The sequence below is a fragment of the Dipodomys merriami genome, unplaced genomic scaffold (assembly GCF_024711535.1).
Source record: "Dipodomys merriami isolate MVZ:Mamm:240054 unplaced genomic scaffold, mDipMer1.0.p SCAF_107, whole genome shotgun sequence".
Taxonomy (NCBI): Eukaryota; Metazoa; Chordata; class Mammalia; order Rodentia; family Heteromyidae; genus Dipodomys; species Dipodomys merriami.
Window position 1 is genome coordinate 102330 of NW_027202349.1, and position 22098 is coordinate 124427.

Here is a 22098-nt window from a genome sequence, read left to right on the forward strand (position 1 = left end):
CTCACACAAACCCCCACCCTAACACTAACCTTAACCCTCACCCTAACCCTCAACCTCACTCAAACCCTAACCCTAAACCTCACCCTCACCCTAACCCTCAACCTTACCGATAACATCACTGTAACCCTAACCCTAACCCTAACCATCACACTAACAGTAAGGATCACAGTAACCCTAACCATACCCCTCACCCTAACCCTCACCCTCACCCTCACCCTCACCCCAACAATAACCCTAAACCTACCCCTCACCTTAAACCTCAACCTAAACCTAACCCTAAACTTTACCCTCATGCTAACCCTAACCCTCACCCTCACTCTCAGCCTAACCCTAACCCAAACCCTAATCCTAAACCTAACCTCACCCTCACCATAAACCTAACCCCAACCCTAACCCTCAACCTCACCCTCACCCTAACACTAAACCTAACACTGACCCTCACACTAAAATTAAACGTAGCCCTCACCCTAACTCTAACCCTAACCCTAACCCTTACCCTAAACCTAACCCTTACATTAACCCTAACCCTCACCTAAAAGTAACCCTAAACTTAACCCTAAACCTCACCCTAATCCTCACTCTAACCCTCCCCATCACCCAAACTCTCAACCTGAACATTGCCCTCATCCTCACCCTAACCCCCACAATAAACCTATCCCTCACCATAAACCTAACACTAACAATCACCCTCACCCTCATGCTCAGCCTCAGAATAACCCTAACCCTAATACTAATCCAAAAAATAACAATCACCTCACCCTCAAGCTAACCCTAACCTGAACCCTAAACCTCACCCTAACACTCACTCTCACCCTCACACCTCAGCCTCAACCTCACTTTAACCCTAAAATGACCCTCACACTAACCGTAACCCTGACCCTAACCCTAAACCTAACCCACACCCTAACCCTCACCCTCACGCGCACCCTCATCCTAACTGTCACCCTAACCGTTACCCTCCCCCTAACCCTAACCCTCCCCCTAACCCTAACCCTACCCCACAACTTAAACCTCATCCTAACCCTAAGCCTAACCCTAACACTCACCCTAACTCTAACCCTAACCCTAACACTCACCCTCACCCTCAGCCTAACCCTAACCCTAATCCTAACCCTATTCCTCACCCTCACCCTCAACCTAATTCTAACCCTAACACTAACCCTAACTCTCACCCTCACCCTAACCCTAACTGTAACTCTCAACCTAACCCTAACACTCACCCTTACCCTGGCCCTAAACATCACCCTCACCCTAACTCTAAACCTCACCATGACCATCATTCTAACCCTAACTCTAACATTAACCCTAAACCTCACCATAACTTCACACTAACCCTTACCCTCACTCTAACCTTAACACTAACCCTAACCCTCACACTAATCCTAACCCTCACCCTAACCCTAACTATATCCCTCACCCTAACCATCACCCTAACCCTAACCTTAACCCTCACCCTCATTCTAAACCTCCCCGTCAACCTAACCCTCAACTTTACCCTAACCCTGAACCACAGCCCAACCCTCACCCTCACCCAACCCTCACCTTATCCCTAAACCTAACCCTAACCCTCACCCTAACACTCATGCTAACCCTAAACCTTACTCTCTCCCTTCCCTCATCCTAACCCTTACCCTCAGCCTAACCCTATCCCTAACCATAACCCTCACATTAAACCTAACCCTCACCCTAACCCTAACCCTACCCCTCAAACTAACCCTAAACGTAACCCTAATCCGCACCATCAACCTAACCCTTACCCTCCCCCTACCCTAACCCTCACCCCAACCCTAACACTAACCATAACCTTAACCTTAACCATCAACCTCACCCTAACCCTCACCCACACCATAACCCTAACCTTAACCCTAAACTTAACCTTAAACATCACCCTAACCGTAACCCTCACCCTCATCCTAAAGTTCACCCTAAAATTTATACTCACCATAAGCCTAACCCTAACCCTAACCCTCACCCTCACCCTAACATTTACCCTCATGCTAACCCTTAAAGTAACCCTAAAGCTACCCCTCACGCTAACCCTCATCCTAACCATAACTGTAACCCTAATCCTCAACCTGACCTTAACCCTAACCGTAACCATAAACCTAACCCTCACCCTCACCCTAATCCTCATCGTCCCCCTAACTCTCACCCTCCCCTAACCCTCACTGACATTCTAACCCTCACCCTCACCCTCACCCTAACCCACACCCTCATCCTAGCCCTCAGCCTAACACTATCGCTAACTCTAAACCTCAAAATAACCCTCACCCTAACCCTAACCCACAAACTAACCCTAACCATCACACGAACTCTAACCCATACCCTACTCCTCACCCTAACCCTCATCCTAAACTTTACCCTAACCCTCACCCTAACCCTAACCTTCATACATCCCTTAAACTTAAGCCTCACCCTCACCCTCACCCTAATCCTCACGCTCAACCTAGTCCACACCCTAACCCTAACACTAACCCTAACACTAATCCTAACCCTAATCCTCACCCTCATCCTAACCCTTACCCTCAGCCTAATTCTCAACCTAACCCTAACCCTAACCCAACCCCTAACCTTATCTTTAAACATCACCCTAACCCTCAACCTAACCCTAACCCTTACCCTCATCCTAAACCTCACCCTAACAATTACCCTCACCCTAACCCTAAACTTAAACCTAACCCTCACCATCACCCTAAACCTTAACCTTACCCTAACCTTAACCATCACCCTAACCCTCACCCACACCCTAATCCTCATCGTCCCTCTAACCCTCACCCTACCCTAACCCTCACCGACATCCTAACCCTCACCCTCATATTCACCCTAACCCACACCCTCATCCTAGCCCTCAGCCTAACCCTAACGCTAACTCTAAACCTCACCATAACCCTCACCCTAACTCTAACCCACACATTAACCCTAACCCTCACACTAACCCTAAACCTAAACCAACCCCTCCCCGTAACCCTCATCCTAAACCTAACCCTAACACTCACCCTCACCCTAACCCTAACCCTCACGCTAACCCTAAACCTCACCCTCACCCTCACCCTCAAATTAACCCTAACCCTAACCCTCACCATAACCCTCATCCTAACCCTAACCCTATCCCTAACGCTCACACTAATCCTAAAACTAACCCTAAACAACACCCTCAGCCGAAAACTAAACCTCACCATCACCCTTACCCTCACCCTTCCCTAACCCTAACCCTAAGCCTAAACCTCACCCGCACCCTAACACTCACCCAAACCCTAACCCTAACCCTCACCCTAACCCTCACCTCACATTAAACCTAACCCTAACCCAAACCCTAACCCTACCCCTCACCCTCACCCTAACCATAATCCTAACCCTAACACTAATCCTAAACCAAACTCTCAGTCTCACCCTATCCCTAAACCAAACCCTCATTCTCACCCTAACCATAACCCTCACATTCACCCTCACCCTAACCCTAACCCTAACCCTCACCTTAAAAATCACCCTAAACCTCACCCTAACCCTATCCCTCACCCTCATCCTAATGCTCACCCTAACCCTTACCCTCATCCTAACTCTAAACTTAAACCTAACCATCACACTAACCCTAACCCTCACCCTAACCATAACCCTACCATTCAACCTAACCCTCATCCTAACCATAACCCTAAACCTAATCTTCACCCTAACCCTAACACTAACACTAACCCTCACCCTCATCCAAACCCTCACCTTCACGGTAACCCTCAACTTAACCCTAATGCTCAACCATACCCTAATCTTAAGCCTCACCCTCACCCTCACCCTAAACCTCACCTTCACCTTAATCCACACCCTAAACCTAGCCCTAAACCTAACACTAATCCTCACCCTAATCCTCACCCTCAACCTAACCCTTACCCTCACCCTAAATCTCACCTTGACCCTAACCCAAACACTACCGCTAACCTTAACCTTAAACATCACCCTAACCCTCACCCTCACCCTAAGCCTAATCCTCACCCTAACACTAATCCTAAACCTAACTCTCAACCTCACCCTATCCCTAAACCGAACCCTAACTCTCACCCTAAACATAACCCTCACCTTCAACTTCACCCTAGCCCTAACCCTAACCCTAAGCTTAAAAATCACGCTGACCCTCACCCTAACCCTATCGCTCACCCTCATCCTAACCCTCACCCTATCCCTGACCCTCACCCTAACTCTAAACCTAAGCCTAACCCTCACACTAACCCTAACCCTCACCCTAACCCTTACCCTACCACTCAACCTAACCCTCATCCTAACCATTACACTAAACCTAATCCTCACCGTAACCCTAACATTAACCCTAACCCTCACCCTCATCCTAACCCTCACCTCACGGTAACCCTCACCCTAACCCTAACCCTCACCGATACCCTAAACTTAAGCCTCACCCTCACCTTCAGCCTAACCCTCACCCTTACCCTAGTCCACACCCTAAACCTAACCCTAACCCTAACACTAATCCTCACCCTAATCCTCACCATCAACCTAACCCTTACCCTCACCCTAACTCTCACCCTGACCCTAACCCTAACCCAACCCCTAATTTTAACCTTAAACATCACCCTAACCTTCACCCTAACCCTAAACCTCACCCTCATCCTAAACCTCACCCTAACAATTACACTCACCCTAACCCTAATCCTAACCCTAAACCTCAGCATCACCCTAACCCTTAACCTCACCATAACCCTAATCATCAACCTAAACCTCACCCTCACCCTAATCCTCACTGTCACCCTAACCCTCAACTGACCGTAACCCTCACCGATATTCTAACCCTCACCCTCAAACTCACCCTTACTCTCAACCTCAACCTAGCCCTCTGCCTAAACCAAACAGTAACCCTAACCCTCAACCTACCTTAACCCTAACCCAAACCCTAACCCTCACCCAAAGCCTAAACCTAACACTAACCCTAAACCTAACCCTAACCCTCACGCTCACCCTAACACTCAGCCTAACACTTACAATAAACCTAACCCTAAAATTCACCGTATCACTAACACTCACCCTAACCCTAACCCTCACCCACACCCTAAGCCGAACCCTCACCGAACAGTCACCCTCACCCTAACTCTCACCCTCACACTAAAAATCACCCTAACCCTAACCCGCTCCCTAACCCTAACCCTTACCCTCACCCTAACTCTAACCTTCACACTCACCCCAACGCTAAGCCTAACACTAACCCTAACACTAACCCTAAACCTAACACTCACCCTCACCCTAACCCTAAACCTATCATTTACCTCACCCTCAAACTCACCCTAACCCTAACCCTAACCCTCACCCTCACCCTAACCCTAATCAAAACCCTAACCCTAAACCTCACCCTATGCCTCACATTAACCCTTAACCTAACCATAAGCCTCACCCTCACCCTAAAGCTAAACCTAAACCTAAGCCTCACCCTAACCCTAACACTCACCTTAATCCTAATCCTAACCCTCATCCTCACCCTAACACTCACCCTCACCTTAACCCTATACCTAAACCTCACACTCATCCTAACCCTCACCCTTACCCTTACCCTCACGGTAACCCCAACCCTAACCCTCACACTAACACTAAGGCTCACACTAACCCTAAACATACCCTTCACCCTAACCCTCAACCTAAACCTAACCCTAACGTAACCACCACCCTAACCCTTACCCTCACCGAAACCCTCACCCTAACCATAAACCTAACCTCCACCCTAACCCTCAACCTAAACCTCACCCTCAAACTAACCCTCAAGCTAACCCTAAACCTCACCCTCTCCCTCAGCCTAACCCTAACTGAAACCCTAATCCTAACCCTAACTTTACACCCACCCTACGCCTAACCCCAAATCTAACCCTCACATACCCTTACCCAAACCCTAAACCTAACCCTAACCCTCAGCCTAACCCGAACCGAAACCCTCACCCTAACCTTAACACTAACACTAATCCTAAACCTAACCCTCACCCTCACCCTTACCGTAAACCTAACCTTCACCCTAACCCTAACCCTAACCGTTACCCTCACCCTGAATCTAATCCTGACCCTAACCCTCACCCTAACCAACACCCTAACCCTAACACTAACAGTAAAACTCACCCTCATCCTAACCCGAACCCGAACCCTTACCATCACCCTATCCCTCATCCTATCCCTAAACCTAACCCTCCCACTAACCCTAACCCTCAACCTAACGCTAAAGCTACCCCTCATTCTAACCTACAACATATCCCTAAACCTAACCCTAACACTAACCCTAACCCTAACCCTCACCCAAACCCTAACACTTACACTCAGCCTAACCCTCACCCAAAACCTAATCCTCTCCCTAAACCTAAACTTCACCCTCACGATAACCCAAACCTTAAACCTAACCCTCACCCTCAACCTTACTATCACCCTAAACCTCACCCTCTCCATAGCCCTTTTCCTCAACCTTACCCTAACCGTAACCCTCACCCTCAACCTCAACCTCACCCTCATCCTAACCAAAACCCTAACCCTAATCCTAACCCTAATATTCACCCTCACGCTCACAATAACCCTAACCCTAATCCTTACACTCACCATCACAGTCAACCTCACCCTAACCCTAACCCTCACCATCACCCTAAACCTTACCCTAACCTTAACCCTAACACTCACCCTAAACCTAACCCAAAACCTACCCCTTACCCTCAACCTAATCCTAACCCTAACACTCACACTAACCCTAACCTTCATCCTAACCCTAACGATAACCCTAACCCTCACCCTCACCACAGCCTAACTCTAACCCTCACCCTAACCCTAACCCTAACTGAAACCCTAACACTAACCCTTACCCTAACCCTCACCCTAACCTCACCCTCACCTTAACCCTAACCATAACCCTAACCCTCACCCTAAAACTCACCCCAACACTCATGCTAACCCTAAACCTCACTCTCACCCTAATCCTCACCCTAATCCTTACCCTCACGCTAACCCTAACCCTAAAACTAATCCTCACACTCAACCTAATCCTCACCCTAACACTAACACTAGCGGTCACCCTAACCCTCAACCTAACCCTAACACTCACCCTCACCCTCGACCTCACCCTAACCCTGAGCCTAACCCTCAGCCTAACCCTAACCCTAACCCTCACAATCACCCTAACCCTCACCCTAACCCTAAATCTAACCCTAAACCCAACCCTCACCCTATACCTCACACTAACCCTAACCCTAACCCATAAACTCACCCTCACCCTAACCATAACCCTCACCCTAACCCTCAGCCTAACACTAATGCTAAACCTATGTCTCACCCTCACCCTAAACCTAACCCTCACACTCACCCTCACCCTCAGCCTAAACCTATCCCTACCCCTAACCCTCACCATAACCGGACACCTCACTTTCACGCTCACCATCAGAATAACAATAACCCTAATCCTAATCCTAACCCTAACCCACACCCTCAACCTCAAACAAACCTAAATCCCTTCCCTAACCCTCATCCTCACCCTCACCCTAATCCTAACTCTATCCCTAAAACTCACTCTAACTCTAACACTCACCCTAACCCTAACCCTAACCCTCACTCTCACACTAATCCTAACCTTAACCCTAATGCTCACCCTAACACTCACCCTAACACTCACCCTCACCCTCACACTAAATCTAACTCTAACCCTAACCCTCACCCTCACCGTCACCCTAACCATAATTCTATCCCTAAAATTCACCCTATCCCTAAACCTCACCCTAACCCTAACACTATCCCTCACACTAACCCTCACCCTAACACTCACGCTAACCCTAAACTTCACCCTCACCCTAACCCTAACCCTAACCCTTATCCTCACCCTAACAATAAACCTAAACCTAACCCTCACACTAAACTTAACCCTCAGCCTAAACCTAACCCTACCCCTCAAACTAACCCTCACCCTAACCCTAACCCTAAAAATAACCCTTACCCTAACCTAAACCCTCACCCTAACCCGAACACCCACCCTCTCCCTAAAACTAACACTTACACTAATGCTAAGCCTAAACCTAAACCTCACCTTCTCCCTAGCCTTCACCTTAACCCTGAACCTAACCTTAACCCTCAACCTAATCTTAACCTTAACCCTAAACCTAACACTCACCCTAACTCTAACCCTAACCCTCAGCCTTACCCTAACCATACTCCTCAGCCTAACCCTCATCCTAACCCTCACCCTCACCCTAAACCTATCCCCAACACGCACCCTTACCCTAACCTTCACCCTAAACCTCACCCTCACCCTCACCCTAACCCTCAGCCTCAACCTAAACCTAACCCTAAAACTAACCCTCAAACTAACCCTAAACCTAAACTTACCTAAATGAAACACTCACCTTCAAACTCACCCTCACCAAAATCCTCACCCTCACCCTAAACCTAACCCAAACACTTTCCCTAACTCACACCCTCACCCTCATTCTCAACTTCAGCCTAATCCTAACACTAAACCTAATACTAAATCTAACAATCACCCTCACCATCACCCCTCCGTAACCTGAACACGAACCCTCACCCTAACCCTAATCCTAACCCTCACCCTAACCCTAAACCTCACCCTCATCCTAACCCTAACCCTCACCCTCACACTCAGCCTAACCCTAACCCCAACCCTAACCCTCACCATAACCCTAAACCTCACCCTCACACTAACTCTAAACCTAAACCTAACCCTAACCATCACCAATCAAATTCACCATAAGCCTAAGTATCCCTAAGCCTCACCCTAACCATAACCCTCACTCTAACCCTAACCCTAACCCTCACCTTCACACTATCCCTAACCATAACCCTAACACTCTCCCTAAACCTCACCCTAACACAAACGCTAACCCTAAACCTCACCCTAAACCTCACCCTAACCCTAACCCTAATCCTCACTCTAACCCTCACCCTCACCCTGACCTTCAACTTCACCCTCACCCTCACATTCACCCTCACCCTATTCCTCACCCTCACCCTCACCATCACCCTAAACCTAACCCTCATACTTACCCTAACCCTCACCCTCAGCCTAAACCTAACAGTAACCCTAAACCTAACCCTTACCGTCACCCTCACCCTAAGCCTCACTCTCACCATAAACCTAGCCCTAACCTTCACCCTCACCCTTACCCTAAGCCTAACACTAACCCTAACCCTCACCCTTACCCTCACACTCAACCTAACCCTTACTCTCACCTTCACCCTAACTCTCACACTAAACCTCACCCTAACCGTAACCCTCACCCTAAACCTAACCCTAACTCTCACCCTCACCCTAACACTAACCCTAAACCTTAACCTCACCCTAACATTAACCCTAATCCTAACACTAACAATCACAGTAATCCTAACCCTCACCCTAACCCTAACCCTACACCTCAGCCTAAGCCTCACCATAACCATAACCCTAATCCTAATGCTCACACAATCCCTAAACCTAACCCTAACCCTAATCCCCACCCTAGCCCCCAACCTAATCCTAACCCTAACCTTAACCCACACCCTAACCCTAACTCTAACCCTAACCCTCACCCTAACCCTAACCCTCACCCTAATCTTAACCCGCATCCTCAGCCTCAACCTCAGCCTAACACTTACACTAACACTAACCCTAATCTTCACCCTAACCCTAACCCTAAACCTCACCCTCACCCTAAACCTCACCATCACCCACACCCTAACCCAAACCCTGACCCTATCCCTAACCCTTACCCTAAAACTAACTCTAACCCTAACCCTCACGCTAACCCTCACCCTAACCGGAACCTTCACCCTCACCCTAAACCTCCCCCTAAGCCTTACCCTCACCCTAACACTAAACCTATACTTAAACCTAATCCTCAAACTAAATGAAACCTAACCCTAACCCTCCACCTGACCCTCACCATAAACCTTACCCTAAACTTCACCCTAACGCTAACCCAAACCCTAACCCTCAACATCACCCTAACCCTCACCATAAACCTAACCCTCACCCAAAACCTACCCCTCACCCACAACCTAACCCTAATGCTAACCCTTAACCTAACCCTCACCCTATCCCTAACACTAAACCTCACCTTCAACCTAACCCTCGGGCTGGCCCTCACCCTACCCTAATCCTCACCCGAACCCTAACCCTAGCATTTACCATACCGAAACCCTCACCCTCACTCTCAAATTCACCCTCACCCTAACCCTAAAACTAACCCAAACCCTCACCCTAATCCTAACCCTAAGCATCACCCTAACCCTAAACCTCACCCTCAGCCTAACTCTAACCATAAACCTCACCCTCACCCGCACCCTCACCCTAACCCTAAACCTAACCCTAACTATAACCCAAACCCTAAACCTCACACTCAACCTAACCCTCACACCCATCCTAACACTCACCCTAACCCTATCCCTAATCCTCAGACTAAACCTAACCATACCCGTCAGCCTAAACTTCATCCTAAACCTAATCCTCACCCGAACCCTCATCCTTACCCTAACCCTCACCCTCACCCTAACCCTCACCCTCACCCTCATCCTCACGATAAACATCACCCTAACCATAACCCTCACCCTAACACTATCCTTAACACTTACCTAACCGAAACCCACACCCTCAACCTCACCCTAACCCTAATCATACCCCTCAAACTAACCTTCATCCAAACCCTAAACCTAACCCGAAACCTCATCCTAACTCTAACCCTAACCCTCACTCTAACACTCACCCTAACCCGAACCTTCACCCTCACCCTAATCTTCACCCTCACCCTCACCCTCACGTTTACCCTCAGTCTAAACCTCACCCTAACCCTAGCCCTCATCCTAACCCTAACCCTCAACCTAAACCTAACCCTCACCCTCAGTCTAACCCTAAACCTAAACCTGAACTTCACCATCACCCTAGCCATCAACCTAAGCCTCATCCTAACCCTAGCCCTCATCCTAACCCTAACCCTCAACCTAAACCTAACCCTCACCCTCAGTCTAACCCTAAACCTAAACCTGAACTTCACCATCACCCTAGCCATCAACCTAAGCCTCATCCTAACCCTAATTCTCACCCTAACCCTAACTGTCACCCTCACCCTCACCCTAACCCTAAACCTAAACCTCAACCTCACCCTCACCCTAACCCTCACCCTCACCCTCACACTAACCCTAACCCCAACCCTCATCCTAACGCTAACCCTCACCCTAAACCTAACCCTAACCCTCACCCTCACGCTAACACTTACCCTAACCCTAAACTGCAGTGTAATAATAACCATAAACCTAATGCTAACCCTAACCCTCACCCTCACCCTAAACCTCACCCTAACCCTTAACCTCACCCTAACATTAACCCTAACCCTAACACTAACCCTCACAGTAATCCTAACCCACACCCTAACTCTAACCCTAACCCTACACCCTCACCATAAACCTAACCCTAAACTTAATCCTCAAACTATCCCTAACACTAACCCTAAACCTAACCCTCTCCCTAGCCCTCAACTTAACCCTATTCCTAACCTTAACCCTCACCCTAACCCTAACACTCACCCTAACCCTAACCCTCACCCTAAACTTAACCCTCAACCTCAGCCTCACCCTTACACACACCCTAACCCTCACCCTCACCCAAACCTAACACACACCCTAACTCTCACCCTCACCCTAAATATCACTCTCACCCTAACCCTCACCCACACCCTCACCCTCACTCTCACCCCAACCCTCACATTCACCCTCACCCTCAACCTCACCCTAAACATCACCCTAAACATAACCCTCACACTAACCCTAAAACTATCCCTCACCGTAATCCTCACCCTCACCCTCATCCTCACCTTCACGCTCAGCCTAAACTTTACCTTCACCCTAGACCTCACCCTAACACTAACCCTCACACACACTCTATCCCTCACCCTCAGCCTAACCCTAAACCTAACCCTCACCCTCACACTCAGCCTCACCCTCAACCTAACTTTAACTATAATCCTAAACCTATCTCTAACCCTAACCCTCACCATAACCCTCAACCTAAACCTCACCCTAACCCTAACCCTAAACCTCACCATAACCCTCACCTTAAACCTCACCCTAACCCTAACCCTAACCCTCACCCTCATCCTAAACCTAAGCCTAAACCTAACCCTCAAACTAACCCTCACCCTAACACTCACTCTAACCCTAAACTTCACTCTCACCCTAACCCTCACCCTTACCCTTACCCTCACCCTAACCCTAAATCTAACCCTAACCCTCACAATAAACTTAACCCTCACCCTAATCCTAACCCTACCCTTCAAACTAAACCTCACTCTATCTCTAACCCTAACAATAACCCTAAACCTAACCCTAAGCAAAAACCCTCACCCTAACCCAAACCTTCACACTCACCCTAACCCTAACCCTAACCTTAACGCTAACCCTAACCCTAAACCTCACCTTCTCCCTAGCCCTCACCTTAACCTTAAACCTAACCCGAACCCTCACACTATTCCTAAACCTAATCCTAAACCTAACACTCACCCTATCCCGAACCCTAACCCTCAGCCTAACTCTAACCATACCCCTCAGCCTAACATTCATCCTAACCCTTACTCTAACCCGAACCCGAACCCTAACCCTCACCCTCACCCTAAACCTTTCCCCAACACTCACCCTAACAATAAACCTCACCTTCACCCTCACCCTAACCCTCAGCCTCACCATAAACATCACCCTAAAACTACCCACACCCTAACCCTAACCCTAAACCTTACCTAACCGAAACACTCAACTTCAACCTCGATCTCACCATAACCCTCACCCTCACGCTAGACCTCACCCTAAATCTAACCCTAACCATTTAGCTTACCCTCACCCTCAACTCATCCTCACCCTCAGCCTAATCCTAACCCTAACCCTAATACTAAATCTAACACTCACCCTAATCCTCACCCCAATCCTAACCCGAACACTAACCCTGAACCTAACCCTAAACCTAACCCTGACCCTAAACCAAACTAACTCTAACCCTAATCCTCATCCTCACCCTAACCTTAAACCTCACCCTCAGCCTCAGCCTAACCCTAAGCTACCCCTAACCCTCAACCTAACCCTAAACCTCAACCTCACCCTCAGCCTTAGCCTAACCCTAACACTAACACTAACCATAACACTAAACCTAACCCTAACCATAAACCAAACACTAACCCTAACCCTAACCCTAACCCTGACCCTCACCCTCACCTTAACCCTAACCATAACCCTAACCCTCACCCCAACACTCACCCCAACACTCAACCTATCCCTAAATCTCACTCTCACCCTAATCCTCACCCTAATACTTACCCTCACCCTAACCCTAACCCTAACCCTAACGCTAATCCTCACACTAAACCTAATCTTCACCATAACACTAACCCTAACCGTCACCCTAACCCTCACACTAACCCTCAACCTAACCCTAATACTCACCCTCACCCTAGACCTCACCCTAACCCTAATCCTAACCCTCACCCTAACCCTAACCCTCACCCTAACCCTAACCCTCACCCTCACCCTAACCCTCATCCTAACCCTAAACCTAACCCTAAACCTAAACCTCACCCTAAACCACACATTAACCCAAATCCTAACCCATAAACTCACCCTCACCCTCACCATCAGTCTAACTAATCCTAAGCCTAACCCTAACCCACACTCTCAACTTCTCACTAACTTTAATCATTAAAATAAACCAAACCCTCACCCTCACCCTCATCCTAAGTCTAACTCTATCCCTAAACCTAACCCTAACTCTAACACTCACCGTAATCCTAACCCTTAACCTCACTCCCACAATAAACCTAACCCTAAACCTAACCCTCACCCTAACCCTAACGCTAACCCTAACTCTCACCCTCACCCTAAAATTCACCATAACCCTAACCCTCACCCACACCCTAACTCTCACCCTCACCCTCACACTAACTCTAACCCTAACCCTAACCCTCACACTCACACTCACCCTAAGCATAATTCTATCCCTAAACCTCACCCTAACCCTTAACCTCACTCTAACCTTAACCCTCTCCCTCAGACTTACACTCACACTAACCCTAACCCTAACACTCATGCTAACCTTAATCTTCACTCTCACCCTAACCCTCAACCTAACGCTGACCTTAACCATAATCCTTAACCTAACCCTAACGCTCACACTAATCTTAACACTCACCCTAAACCCAACACTACCCCTCAAACTAACCCTCACCCTAAACCTAACCCTAACCCTCACCCTAACCCTAACCCAAAACCTCACCTTCACCCTAGCCCTCACTCTAACCCTAATCCTAATCCTAACCCTAACCCACACCCTAAACCTAATCCTCTCCCTCAATCTAAACCTCACCCTCACCATCACCCTCATCCTAAACCTAACACTCAACCTCAGCCTAAACATAAACCTAACCCTAACCCTAACCCTACCTATAACCCTAACCCTAAATCTAACAATAACCCTCACCATAGTCGTCAACCTAACCCTCACCCTAACCCTAACCCTCACCCTCACACTCACCCTAAACCTAACCCTAACCCCAACTCTCAACCTAACCCTAACTTAACCCTCACCCTCACACTAACCCTAAGCCCAAACCTAACGCTCACCCTAACCCTAACGCTAACCCTAACTCTGCCCTCACCCTAAACCTCACCGTAACCCTAACCCTCACACACACCCTCATCCTAAACCTAACCCTAAACCTAACCCTCAACCTAACCCTCACCCTAACACTCTCGCTAATCCTAAACTTCACTCTCACCCTAACCCTCACCCTAACCCTTACCCTCACCCTAACACTAAACCTAACCCTAACCGTCACACTAAACTTAACCCTCACCCTAACCCTAACCCTACCCCTCAAACTAAACCTCACTCTAACCCTAACCCTAATAGTAACCCTAAACCTAACCCTAACCAAAAACCCTCACCCTAACCCAAACCTTCACACTCACCCTAACCCTAAACCTAACCTTAACGCTAACCCTAACCCTAACCCTCATCTTCTCCCTAGCCCTCACCTTAACCCTAAACCTAAACCTAACCCTCACCCTATTCCTAACTTTACCCTAAACCTAACACTCAACCTATCCCAAACCCTAACCCTCAGCCTAACCCTAAACATACCCCTCAGCCTAATATTCATCCTAACCCTTACACTAACCCGAACCCGAACCCTAACCCTCACTCACACCCTAAACCTATCCCCAACCCTAACCCTAACCCTAACCCTCACCTCACCCTCACCCTAACCCTCAGCCTCACCATAAACATCACCCTAAAACTAACCACACCCTAACCCTAACCTTAAACATTACCTAACCGAAAAACTCACCTTCAACCTCACCTTCACCATAACACTCACCCTCACCATAGCCCTCACCCTAAACCTAACCCTAACCATTTCCCTAACCCTCACCCTCACCTCATCCTCACCCTCAGCCTAATCCTAACACTAACCCTAATACTAAATCTAACACTCACCCTAAACCTCACCCCAATCCTAACGCGAACACTAACCCTCAAACTAACCCTAAACCAAACCCTAACCCTAAACCAAACTCTAACCCTAAACCTCACCCTCACGTTAACCCTAACCCACACCCTCACCCTCAGCCTAACCCTAACCTACCCCTAACCCTCACCCTAACCCTAAACCTCACCCTCACACTCACGCTAAACCTAATACTAAACCTCACCATAAAGCTAACCCTCTCCCTAAAACTAAACCTAACTCTCAACCTCAACCTAACACTAACCCTAACCCTTAACCTCACCCTAATATTAACCCTAACGCTCACAGAAATCCTAACCCTCACCCTAACCCTAACCCTAACCCTCAGCCAAACCCTCACCATAACCATAACCCTAATCCTAATCCTCACACAATCCCTAACCCTCACCCTAACCCTAACCCTCACCCTAATCTTCACCCTACCCTCAGCCTCACCTTCAGCCTAACCCTCACCCTAACACTAACCCTAACCCTCACCCTAACCTTAGCCCTAACCCTCACCCTCACCCTAATCTTCACCCTACCCTCAGCCTCACCTTCAGCCTAACCCTCACCCTAACACTAACCCTAACCCTCACCCTAACCTTAGCCCTAACCCTCACCCTCACCCTAAACCTCACCCTCACTCATACCCTAACTCAAACCCTAACCCTATCCCTTCCCCTAAACCTAACTGTAACCCTAACCCTCAGCCTAACCTTAACACTAACCCTAAACCTCACCCCAACCCTAACCCTCACCTTAACCCTAACCCTAACCCTTACCCTAACCCTCACCATAACCCTCACCATAAACCTAACCCTATCCCAAACCCTCACCTTCACCCTAAACCTAACCCTCACTCTCACCTGAACCCTCACACTCACCCTAGTCCTCATCCTCTCCCTAAACAGAACCCTAACCATAACCCTCACTCTCAACCTAAGCCTAACCCTCACCCTAGTCCTCAACTTCACCCTCACCATCACCCACAGCCTAACCCACACCCACACCCTAGCACTCACCCTAATCTTAAACCTCACCCTAACCTTAACTTTCACCCTAACCTTAACCCTCACCCTAACACTAACCCTCACAATCAGCCTAAGCCTAAACCTAACCCTCACCCTAACCTTCACCCTAACGCTCACCCTAGCCCTTACCCTAACCCTCACCTTCACCCTCACCCTAAACATAACCCTAAATCTATCCCTCACACTAACACTCAGGCTAACCCTAAAATTCACTCTCACACTAACCCTCACCCTAACCCTGACCTTCACACTAACCCTAAACCTAACCCTAACCCTCAAACGAACCCTCACCCTTAACCTAACCCTAACACTCACCTTAATCCTAACCCTAACCCAAAACCTTATCTTCACCCTAGCAATCACCCTAACCCTAATCCTAAACCTAACCCTAACCCTCCCACTAACCCTAACCCTCTCCCTAACTCTAAACCTCACCCTCACCATAACCCTCATCCTAAACCTCAACCTCACCCTCGCCCTTATCCTAACCCTAACTATAAACCTAAGTCTAACACTAACCCTCTCCTTAACCGTCACCCTAAACCTCACCCTAACCCTAAGCCTAACCCTCACCCTCACCCTAAACATAACCCTAAACATAACCCTCACCCTAACCGTAACCCTAACCCTCACTATCACACTAACCCTAACCATAACCCAAACGCTCACCCTAACCATAACGCTAACCCTAACTCTGACCCTCACCCTAAACCTCACCTTAACTCTAACCCTCACCCACACCCTAACACTCATCCTTAACCTCACACTAACTCTCACCCTAACCCTAAACCTAACGCTCACCCTCACCCTAAACCTAAACCTACCTCTATCCCTAAACCTCAACCTAACAATAAACCTCACCCTAACCCTAACCCTCACCCTCACACTAACCCTAAACCTAACCCTAACACTCATCCTAAATCTCATCCTAACAACAACGCTAACCCTAACACTTACCCTAATCTTAAATCTCACCATAAACCTAACACTCACTCTTACCCTCACCTTAACCCTAACCCTAAACCTAACCCTAAACCTCACCCACACCCTCACCCTCACCCTAACCTTCACCCTCTCGCTAAACATCACCCTAACCATAACCCTCACCCTAACCCTATCCCTAACCCTTACCTAACGGAAACCCTCAACATCAGCTGCGCACTCACACTAACGCTAAACATACCCCTCAGCCTAACCTTCATCCTCACCCTAACCCTAATCCGAACCCTCATCCTAACCCTAACCCTCACCCTAACTCTAACCCTAACATTCACCCTCACACTAAACCTAACCCTAACCTGCACCCTCACCCTAACCCTCACCCTAAGCTTAACGATAACACTAACCCTCAACCTCACCCTAAACCTCACCCTAACCCTAACCCTCACGCACAAACTAATCGTCACCCTCACCTGAACACTCACACTCACCCGAACCCTGACCCTCACCTTAAACATTACACTTACCCTATCCCTCCCCCTAACCATCACCCACACCCTAACCCTCACCTTCACCGCAGCCCTCACACTCACCCTAACCCTCACCCTCACCCTAAACATCACCTTAACCATAACCCTCACAATAACTCTAACACTAACCCTCACCCTAATCCTCACCCTCACCCTCACCCTCACCTTCACCCTCAGCCTAACCGTCAACCTCACCCTAGCCCTCACCCTAACCCTAAACCTAACCCTAACCCTAACCCTCATGCTCACCCTCACCCTAACTTTAAACCTAACCCTAAATATAACCCTAAGCCTAACTTTAACCCTAACCCTCAACCTAACCCTCACCCTAACCCTAAGCCTAACACTCACCCTCACCCTAAACTTAACCCTAAGCCTAACCCTCCCCATAACCCTCACCCAATCCCTAACCCTCCCCCTCATCCCAACCCTCACACTCACCCTAACCCTCACCCTCACCCTAAACATCACTCTAACCATGACCCTCACCTTATCCACTAACCCTCACCCTAATCCTCACCCTCACCCTCAACCTCACCTTCACCCTCAGCCTAAACCTCACCCTCACCCTAGACCTCACCCTAACCGTAACTCTCAATCTAAACCTAACCCTCACCCTCAGCCTAACCCTAAATTTATCCCTAATCCTCACACACACCCTAACCCTCACCGTAACCCTAACCCTAACAATAACTCTATCCCTAATCCAAAACCTCACCCTCAACCTAACCCTAACCCTAACCTTAACACTTACCCTAATCCTAACCCTCACCTTTTCAGCTTAACCCTAAACCTAACCCTAACCCTCACCCTAATCCTAATCTTAACCCTAAACCTAACATTCACCCTAACTCTAACCCTAACCCTTACCCTTACCCTAACCATACATCTCAGCCTAACCTTCATCCTAACCCTTACCCTAAACTGAACCCTCATCCTAACACTAACCAGCACCCTAAACGTATCCACAAACCTAACCCTAACCCTAACCCACAACCTCACCATCATTCTCACCCTAACCCTCAGCCTCACCCTAAACATCACCTTAAAACTAACCCTCACCCTAACCATATCCCTAAACCTTACCTAACAGAAACCCTCACCTTCATTCTCACCCTCACCCTCACCCTCACCCTAGCCCTCACCCTAAACCTAACCATAATCATTCCCCTAACCCTCACACTCACCCTCATACTCACCCTTAGCCTAATCCTAACACTAACCCTAATACTAAATCTAACACTCACCCTAACCTTCACCCCAACCCTAACCCGAACACTAACACGAACACTCACCGTAAATCTCACCGTAACACTAACCCTCACCTACAACCTTACACTCACACTCAACCTAACCCTCACCCTCACCCTAAATATCCCCCTAAACCTAACCGTCACCCTAACCCTAACCATAACCCTAAGCCTCAACAAAACCCTCACCTAAAACCTAAACCTCACACTCACCTTAAGCTTCACCCTCACCCTAAACATCACCCTAACGGTAACCCTCACCCTAACCCTAAACCTAACCCTAAACCTAACCCTCACGCTAACCCTAACCCTCACCCTCAACCTAACACTAACAGTAACCCTAAACCTAACCCTTACCATCACCCTCAGCCTAAACCTCACCCTCTCGATAACCCTAACCCTAACCCTCATCCTCACCCTCACCCTAAACCTCATCCTAAAATTTACCCTCACCCTCACCCGAACACTAACCCTGAACCTCACACTAATCCTAACCCTAACCCTCAACCTCACCCTCACCTAACCGTAACCGTAACCCTAAACTTCACCCTAATGCTAACCCTAACCCTAACACTCACCCTCACCCTGACCCTCACCGTCACCCTAACCCTCACCCTAAACCTATCCCTCACCCAAAACCTAACCCTCACCCTCTCCCGAACCATCACCCTCACCCTAACACTCACCCTCATCCTAAACATCAATCTAAACCTAACCCTCACCTTAACCCTAAAAATAACCTGAGCCCTAACCCTATGCCTCACCCTCACCCTCACCCTCACCCTAACCATAGCCCTAAACCTAACCCTCACCCTCACACTCACCCTCACACTCACACTAACCCTCACGCTCACCCTAAACCTCACGCTAAACTTAACCCTCACCATACCCTAAACCTAACTCTCACCGTAAACCTCACCTTCGCCCTCACCCTCACCTTCACCCTCAACCTAAAACTCAACCTTACCCTAGCCCTCACCCTAACCCTAACCCTCACCCTAACCCTAACACTAACCCTCAGCCTAACCCTTACCCTAACAATAACTTTAACCCTAACCCTCACCCACATCCTCACCCTCACCCTAAACATCAACCTAACCCTAATACTAATAATGACCCTAACATTAACACTAACCCTAACCCTCACCCTCACCCTCACCCTAACCCCAACCCTCACCCTAACCCAAACCCTAACAAAAACACTAACCCTAACCCTAAACCTCACCCTCAACCTAACCCTAACCCTAAACCTAAGCCTACCCTCACCTTCACCCTAGTCCTCAACTTAACTCTAAACCTAACCCTAACCCTCACCTTTATCCTAACACTAACTCTACCCCTAACACTCACACTAAACCTCCCCCTAACCCTCAACCTAACCCTCAACCTCACCCTCAGCCTCATCCTAAACCTAACGCTAATCCTAATCCTAACCCTAACCCTTACCCTCACCGTCACACTAACTCTAAACCTATCCCTAAACCTAACCCTCAACCTCACCCTCACCCTAACCCTAACTCTATCCATAAAACTCACCCTAACCCTAACCCTAACCCTAACCCTCACCCTAAACCTAACACTCACACTAACCCTCACACTAACCCTAACCCTCACACTAACCCTCACCTTAATCCTCACTCTAACCCTAACCCTAACCTTCATCCAAACCCTCACCCTAACCCAAACCCCAACCCTCACCCTAACCCTCACCCTCACCCTCATCCTAACCCTAACCCTAAACCTAACACCCACCCTCACCCTAACCCTAACCCTAAATCTAACCCTAACCCTCACCTGCACCCAAGCCCTCACCTTAACCCTAAACCTAACCCTTACCCTCACCCTAATCCTAACCCTAAAACTAACCCTAACGCTCTCTCTAAACCTAACCCTAACCCTCAGCCTACCTCTAACCATACCCTTCAGCCTAACCTTCATTCTTACCCTAATCCTAACCTGAACCCTCATCCTAACCCTAACACTCAACCTAACCCTAACTCTAACCCTGACTCTAACCCTCACCCTTACACTCACCCTAATCCTAACGCTAAACCTAACTCTCAACCTCACCCTAAACCTCACCCTAATGCTAACTCTCACCCACACCTTAAACCTCACCCTCACCATCACACTAACTCTAACCCTAAACCTAACCCTAACCTTCACCCTCCCCCTCACCCTAATCCTAACTCTGTCCCTAAACCTCCCCCCAAACCTAAAACTCACCCTAACCCTCACCCTAACATTAACCCTAACCCTAACCCTAACACTTACCCTAAACCTCACCCTAACACTAACGCTAACCCTCACACTCACCCTCACTTTAAATCTCATCGTAACCCTAACCCTCACCCACACCCTAACCCTCACACTCACCCTAACCCTCACCCTCACCCTAAAGAGCACCCTAACCCAAACCATCACCCTAACCCTAAACATAACCCGCTCCCACACCCTAATCCTCATCCTCACCCGAAACCTCACACTCACCCTAAGCCTCACCCTCACCCTAAACATCACCGTAAATGTAAACCTCACACTAACCCTAAACTTAACCCTCACCCTAACCCTCATCCTCACCTTCACCCTCACCCTAGCCCTCACCCTAAAACTAAACCTCACCCTAATCCTACCCCTCACCCTCCCTCAGCCTAATCCTAAACCTAACCCTAAACCTAACCCTCACCCTCACGCTAAACCTAACCCTAACCCAAAATATAATCCTAACCCGAAACCTCACCCTAACCCTAACCCTAATACTCACCCTAACCCTAACCCTAACCCTCACCCTAACCCTATCCTAACCCTAACCCAAAATCTCACCCTAACAGTCACCCTTACACTCACGCTAACTGTAAACTTC